Below are 8,579 nucleotides of genomic sequence, written 5' to 3'. Positions count from 1 at the left end.
AAACTAAAGAACCAATAGTAAGTGTCACATATAAACATAAAAAATGAGAAACCTGTAAAAATGAATAAGTGCCTTATTAATAATAAGCATCACAAATAAACATGTAAAACAAGTAAAATATTTCTTCCATTGTGATTTTTTTAAACTAGAAAACCAAGAATAAGGGAGATAGAGACTGAGTCGTGAAAATATTGAATTGCTCCAGAAAATTGTTCTGAAAACATCCTTCTTGACAAGATGGTAACAAAATTGTTCTGAAAATTGTTCTGAAAACATCTTTTCTGAAAACCAAGAATAAGGCGGCTTAATTACTTTATTATTGGATGGTGCAACTGTGCTAGTTATTAAGTAAAGAGTAAAACCTCTTGATAGAAACATATTACCTCAGGACGGGTACAAACATAGAATCTTCCACCAAAATTAGCTCCTTATTCCTTATGTTCCTTGCAAAGAGGTATACTATTCGACATCAAATTTTTTTCTTTGCTACTCTTGTGTAGCTACATTACTCTTTACTTTTTTTTCCAGAACTTTAGTTCAGTTTAATCTGATCACATGCTGCATTTACCTCATCTTTCACAGAAATTCTACTAAGATCAAACACTAGAATTTTCAAGTGATTGAGGGTTGGGCCGTGAGAGTTGGAGCATGGTCGGATCATAATGGGTACTGTGGAAATGACAAAAACATGTAACTTCAGAGCCGAAACAACTCCTACAAGAACCACTGATGCAGTTCCCTGAAACAAAGTACATAGAATAGAAGAGATAAATATTGGTCACAAATCACAATAGTACCTAAATTCATATCTTAAAACATGAAGTCCTTACTTGAATATCATCGTTAAAAAAAAGATGTGTTGACCTATATTGCAGATCAAAAGCATTGTAGTTTGCAAAGTCTTCAAAATAAAATAAAATGGTAAAACAAACTCACAAAACCAAAAACACAAAAGCTAGTGTTCCAATAGTAAGGCCAGAAATGATGTCTTTGCACATTACTTAGTACCTGGATGAGGAGTTTTTCTCCATAATTTTGCTTCACTGCCGTCATGAACTCATCAATAAGTTCAGCATATTCCTTGAATCAAAACGTTGAAATAAGGTAATTACTGTTGAATATCAAATCATCCGAGTAGCGAGAAATAAAAACAAGACCCCAAAAAAATCTGCCCAGTTGCCTTTGTATGCTTGAGCCCTATGTATAGCTCTTCACCCAACAACTTCTCATTGTTTGTCCCCACAACAATGGTAATAGGCAAGGATTGAAATTTTTTAAAACAAAGTGAGAAATCACAATTCTTAAACTTAAGTTTGTGACAAGCATTATAGGCAAAAAAAACACGTACGGAAGAAGGGCGAACTCCGCCAAGTGCAATGTATAAAGAAATTTTTCCAACTGGTATTCCCATCCTTTGAGAATACAACATACATTATCAAAGGAGATATCATATGAATATAATCATCACAAATGATAAATGTAATCAAATATAATAGAAATTTCTTGACAACCAAGATCCCCAAGACCTAAAATCCACTCTCTGTCAATTATAACAATGACTTTAACGTTCTTCTCAGGCCAATTTCTAAGTAGTTCTAGAACCTTTCCTCTTTAGACCCAACCAAACAGAAAATGGAACGATTACTTTGTGATGAAGAATAGACACAGCATATAAAAATTCAACTATAAGCACAATCCAAAAGTCTAAGAGGATAAAGGAGAAATTGAACTGAAACTTACTTCTCTTTCAAACTTATATAAAGACCTTGAGGACAAATGAATATGGATCCATATTTGTGGCAAGCTTCACCAACAGTTGGGGTATAAACAATCGGGAGTAACTCCTTAACATGAAGGAACTTAGGGAGATAGATCTGTCAATACTCCATAACCTGCACCCAAGGATACAAGGACAATAATTGTCCCTCTCTGGGAAAAAAAGAAGACAAAAGATATATGAACTGATTTGAGTTATGCTGAACATAATACTTATTAGCTTTGTACTTTTGATTTGAATTTGGACAAGTTAATCATTTCAGTCTTAAAAAAGAATCAAAAGAACTCATATTATTTAGGTTTATTTTAGTGAAAGTACAAAACTAATAAATTTTTAGGAGATAATTCAATTATTTATGCAACCAATTACTTCTTATGAAGCATTTTATCAATAGTTATTTTCAAACCTGAATTCTCGCAGACAAGGAAATCTAGCATGCATATGTGAAAGATAAAAGTCACCTTCTAGTTGAGTGACCGTTCATTTTGGGCAGCAACATAAAAGGCGAGATCAGAATCATCAGTCTTCAAAGTGATTGATTACTAACCAAAAATGGAAAAGTACGATGATTGGAATGGAAAGAGCCATATAACTTATGAACTCATACTAATCACAAACAAACCTTATCGAACTTTGAAGGTTTCAATCCATCGTAGTTTTTCAATTCAAGGTGTGGTGGCATTGTAAATCTGTACAAGAACAAGCCATTGGGATAAACATCTTAAAACATAAGATTTATCAAATCAACTATGTTGAGCTATGTTAAATTTTGTAGAAATATTGTCAAAATGATTTTCAACCTTTTTTTAATATCAGCTTCCCTACAACCAAGCAATGGATTGTCCACTGTAAGCGCAATTGCCTTGAAACCGGCAGATTCAGCTCTTCTCACAAGCTGAGTAACCACATTTTTGTCTTTAAGTACCTAAGGTAATTGATATCATTACTTGAGTAATTGCAGAAAGAGAGACTTGTTACAAACACACCAAAGGGAAAAAGAGTCGTGAAATAATAAATGATGACAATATACTAACGTAGAGTTGGAAAAGCAAATGTCGGGTCCAATTGAAGCAACCTCCTCAACACTGCAAGTAGCCCTTGAGGATAGTGCCTGCAAAAAAATATCAATGAAACAATCGGAGGATCAGAGGAATAACTGGTGCACGGAGGATCAGAGAGAGATTCACATATATAAGTTACAAAGGAAAACATGTGATGCTAAAGATGCAGGGGTTGATTGAAAGAAGAAGGAGCTTTAATCAATACAATTTGTTTGGACCTATACAATGAATTCACACCATTTCAAACAAAATTCAGCAACCAATGTCATTTCAGATCTGTGAGTGTAAATTAAATTCATTTCAAACAAAATTATACATATCAATAGGAACTAGTTTGGGAGTATAAAACCCTAATTCTTCAGTAACCAATGTGCTCAGAGTATAAAACCCTAATTCTTCCTTATCAATGTCGTCACTGTGAAATGGTTTCCTCTCAGCTTCCTTGTCGTCACTGCGAAATGGTTTACTCTCAGCTTCGTTGTCATCACTGTGATAGTTTACTCTCAGCTTCGTTGTCATCACTGTGATAGTTTACTCTCAGCTTCGTTGTCATAACTGTTTTGGTGAAATGAAAGTGAGCAAAGAAGAGAGCTTCATTTTTTAGTGAGCAAATGGTGTCGTCACAACAAGGGTATCGTTCGACCGAGTGTGGTTTAGAGATAGGATTTTGTGAAGCCTTAAATCTAACTTCGCAGAAACCCGAAATCAACCTCTTTTTCCAATCAAACTCGCTTAAACCTGAAATTGCCATTGCCATTGCCATTGCCTGAAGCAGCGCGCGAAATGCATGCGTTGAACGGAGTTAGATTGAAAAATGGGTTTCCTGAAAGAATTGAAAATGAGTTTCGTGAAAGAGTTGAATAGAAAATAGAGAAAATATTTTATTGTGTTAATAAATTTAAAATATTATGTTTAAAGTACAATGTTTCACCTAATAAAGAGTTTTAGTATAATGTATAAAGTATTTTATTCACCTACTAAATTTAGACCCATTAATATTTATTCATTAATTTATTATTATAATAATGTTTAAATTATTTATTAACATGCCACATACACATAGATTGTATATTTTGTGTTATAAATTAAACAAAATTTTTTTGTTCATATAAATTTACACCCGTTTTTTTGTTTAAAGGGAGTAATTTAACTTTGATTATAATAATATTTTTAATTTAAACCCATTTTTAAAAAATAGGGTGTATATTGTCACCTAATAATGTTTAAAATGACATGTTATTTACAAAATTGCCACCGCGTTTTTGATTTACACCCGTTTTTAATATATTGGGTGTAAATTTTAAAATTATATTAATCTTTTTGTACTAGTGATCGTAGACCTAAATAAAACATATTCAATTAGAAGTCATAAAAGATTATTAATTAAATTATGCAATTAGAAAATTAATATTATATTAAAAGTTGAAAAATATCAATGCCACAATTTATCTAATAAATAGGTCAGTTATATATTTTTAAAATTCAAATAATTACTACAACATATAAAAATTTAAGTAATTTATCTAAGTCTTCCATAAATTTCTTTTAAGCCTATTTTTAAAATTATTCTAAATTATAACTATTTTATATTAGAAGAAAAATTAGCTCACCAAAAATCTTCTCCTCCAAAAATTTTTTATTCCTCTATTTTCTTATCTTGTTTTACTAAGCTCTCTCAATTAGACATTCTATTTGCAAGTTTATACGCGGAAAGGAGAGAAAGATTTTTAAAAAATGATAGCGAATGTGTTCTAAGATGGTTATAGGTTTAAAAGACGAAGAAACTCAATCATAGAAGGGCTCAATATAAGATGCATTGATGATCATCTACTGTTACATTTAATCGAACGATCCCCCCGCGCATTATGCTTGAAAAAATGAGGCGGTTCTAAACCCACCCCCATATATAAAGATCGTCACACGTTAATATTGATGGTTCGCCCCTCTCTGTCGCACGGGAAATAACTTGTTGTCGCTAAGGTCAAATTCACATCTCCATATCCATCATTTCTTGTTCCACTATAGAACACTTTCACCTTATGGGGAATAGACTTCTGATTTTCATGAATTTCTGTGATCAGATTCTTCTTATCTCAAATCATGCTCGAAAGAAAACGATGATTCCTGAACTGTATGTTGGAATTACCTTAGTTTCATCAACCTCAAAATTGTCTTCTTAACAATTCCTCTGATCACTGTTGGACCATTAAGCAGGAGGGAAATACGGAAAAGACATCTAACACAAGGGTCTTTAAGATCGGCAATGGCATGTAGGGGACAGAAAGAAGACAAACTTATCCTATGGTTCTGAGATAGCGAAAAGGTGAATGGGATTCCCAAGGTTACCCTTATATTGGTTATAACTGCTACTATAATGAACCACTTGGTGTCGAGGGTCCTTATTAGTGACGAGAATTCTTGTGATGTCATGTAAATTAACATCTTTATGAATCTAGGGTTATGCAATCGGGATCTCATACCATGTAAGGGTAGGAATCACTCACCCTCGCGGAGTCGTGGAATTACCAATTTTTATTGGAGAATGGAAGGATGGGAGGACTTTGAATGTGTTGTTTCTTGGTAGTTCATTGTAGAAACATCTACAATTGAATCTTGGGAGATATTTACTCGCAACGTTAGATACAGTGGCTTCTACTGTGCACCTAAAGATGAAGTATCACAATGAACCCGGAGAGCCAGTCATCATACCGACCTATATATGCATAGCTCGACTGACACATGAAATGATACTAATGTACCATATCGCGACCACCCTCATTTCCAAAAAGAAAATAAAGTGGACTCCTATGTTAGCCATTGTTGCACTCGACCTCAACGTACAAGAAGATGAAGTCTTACAAGATGATAAACCCAACTCACCACGAGAGACCAAAGCAAAATCCTGGAGACTAGTCCTAGATGAAAATTTCGAAGTTGTATAACTAGATGAAGATCCAGCATGATTAGTCCATGTAGGAGCTGATGTTCCATCCATAGTAAAGAGAAGACTAATTAAATGCCTTAAAGCCAATGTCGATCTGTTTGTAGTCTCTCTAGACAAGATGTATGACATTGACCCTGGTGTATTCTGTCCCTAATTGAATATTAAGCCCCCTCCCAATAGCAACCATGAATATAGTCTAGGGCCTACTTGAAGCCAAGTTTATTTTTGAAGTAAAGTATATAGAATGACTATCAAATGTTGTATTAATTAAGAGGGCGTGTGGGAAATGGAGAATATGCGTTGAATACAGAGACCTTAATTGAGCTTTCACAAAACACTCCCATCCACTCTAAAAAATCAATAAACTAGTAGGAAACTCATTTGGCTGCAAATTGTTATCATTCATGGACGCATATTATGGCTATAATCAAATACCCATGTATGAGGCAGACATGCACAAAAATGTCTTCATGATGGAGTGAGCCAACTATTGAAACAACGTCATGCCTTTTGCCTTGAAGAATGCGGGAGCGACATACCAGAGGATGATGAACAAAATTTTCAAAGAAGAAGTAAGGGAAACACCAAAAGTCTACTTGGAGGACAAGATCTTCAAATACAAAAATAATAGAAACACGACAGGCACCAGGCTAGCGTGTTACATCGGGTTCGACAACATAATATGAGGCTCAATCCATAGAAATGCATCTTCAGAGTTAGAGCCAATAAATTCGCAGGCTTCTATTTGACATAGAAAGACATAGAAGAAAACTAGAACAAGTGAAAATTAGTCATCAAGATGGAAGAACCAGTCATGAAGAAAGAGGTAATGAAGTTAAACAGAAAGCTCGTGACCTTAAATAAATTCGTCTTAAGGTCGACTCAACACACATTACTAATTTACAAGTTATTGAAGAAATAAACAAGATTATGGTATTAAACCCGGGAATGAGAACATGCGTTAGTACCACTAAAAACGACCTTATCTACCCTAATCACTATCATCCTTATTTGAGAAATAGGTCATAATCAGAGCCCGGTGTACTTCATATCTACATCACTGGTCGAACTAGAAACACATTACTAGAATATAGAAAATGAGGCATTGGCATAGGTGACCACCTTTAGAAAGTTACAATATTACTTCCTTGCACACACTATCATCGTCCAAACAAACATGCCTCTTAAATAAGTCTTTCACATGCCGGATTTGGCAGGATACCTGACCAAATGGTCCATTAAGATGTCCAAATTCAAAGTTTCCTTCGAATCTAGAAAAACGCTAAAATCTCAAGTGTTTGTGGACTCCTAGTAGAAATGATCCTAGTAGCGTAAAAACTAGCTAGTACTTGGGTTGCGTTCACACACAAATCGTTCAACATTAAAGGAAGCGATGCTGGCCTAATATTTGAAAATTAGTTAGTTTAGTTATTGCGGCATCCATATGCTTCAAGTTCTCCACTACTAATAACCAGGTTGAGTAAGAAGCCTTCATCACTAATCTCGCACTAGAAGCAGAGATCATGGTTGAAAATGTTGAGTTACAGATAAAATTACAAATAGTGGTTTCCTAGGTCAAAAGGGGAAGGCATACCAAAGATCCAATGTTGCAACAGTATATCAACCTGACAAGGGGAAAATTAGTGAAGTTCAAATCAAATGAAATTATGCATGTCCCTAGGGATCAAAACAACATGGTGGATGTCTTATATAATCTCTCATGCACCAAAATCTCACGTATAAACCATTCCTTTATACAAGAAACTCTAGGAGTGCAAGCATCATAGATTCAATGTGGAAATGTCAATTATATAAGGAACGACATAATCTTCCTAGATATCACCCATTAAAATTATATTAAACATGGTGTCCTGCATATAGATTCGATAGAAGTGAGTCTTATGAAGGGAAAACAAGTTTATATTTCATGTTAGAAGTAAGAAGATGACCATATTGCTCCTCCATCCGAGTTAAATACATTTACATCACTCCAACCTTTCTCACAATGAGGCAAGGAAATTCTTGGCACTTTCTTTCTAGCTCAAGGTCAGCTGAAATTATTGACTGTGGAGGTTGATTATTTTACAAAACACATAAAAGCAAAGACCTAATCCAAGGAGCCCATCTTTATAACGTGGAATGCTACAAAAATCAACCAATATTTTAGCTAAATCTCCACCCAAGTTATATGAATACAAATTGGGGAAGACTTTAGATTATACTTTCCAGTAGAATATGACACACAAAAAATAATTTCACCAATTTGAAAATTAGTTTATTTTGAAAAACTTATGAGAGTTTAAAAATAGTTTGCATAGCAGAAGCAAAGTGCGTATTAAATCGATTATGTTTATCAGACAATATATACACAAAACACCTTAATTGGTATATAAATACAAAAATAAACCATACAAGTAATCAAATTAATCAAAGTGGTATACTAAATAATGATTAACTCACACGAGATATGTAAGTATACAAATCAATACATATTAGAATTCTAAAACCATAATTTCTAGTTTTAATCAATAACTAGAGAACTCTCATTACCAATCTAACAAAACTTACGCTTAAATGATGAATAGATACCAAGGCAATAACCCTAGCAATGTAAAATTCTATGAAAGTATTAAAAACAACCAAAATAGGCAATTCTACGTAATTAAAAATGAGAGAGAGAGAGAGAGAGAGAGATTTGATAAAGAGTCGTTACCTTTCGTTAATTGGGTTCTTATCACAATCGATTGAGTGACCTAAATAATCAATTATTATTTCCCATTTTAGAAAGATTTGATAG

The 8,579-nt window shown here is 33.8% G+C and overlaps 1 pseudogene; it reads right to left on the bottom strand.

The window, feature by feature from the left end:
• Positions 1-414: 414 nt before the first annotated feature.
• Positions 415-3,357, bottom strand: LOC131648704 (uncharacterized; annotated as a pseudogene).
• Positions 3,358-8,579: the final 5,222 nt, after the last annotated feature.

The sequence above is a fragment of the Vicia villosa genome, linkage group LG2, assembly GCF_029867415.1.
Source record: "Vicia villosa cultivar HV-30 ecotype Madison, WI linkage group LG2, Vvil1.0, whole genome shotgun sequence".
NCBI classification, from domain to species: domain Eukaryota; kingdom Viridiplantae; phylum Streptophyta; class Magnoliopsida; order Fabales; family Fabaceae; genus Vicia; species Vicia villosa.
This window is presented reverse-complemented; position numbering and strand designations above follow the sequence as displayed.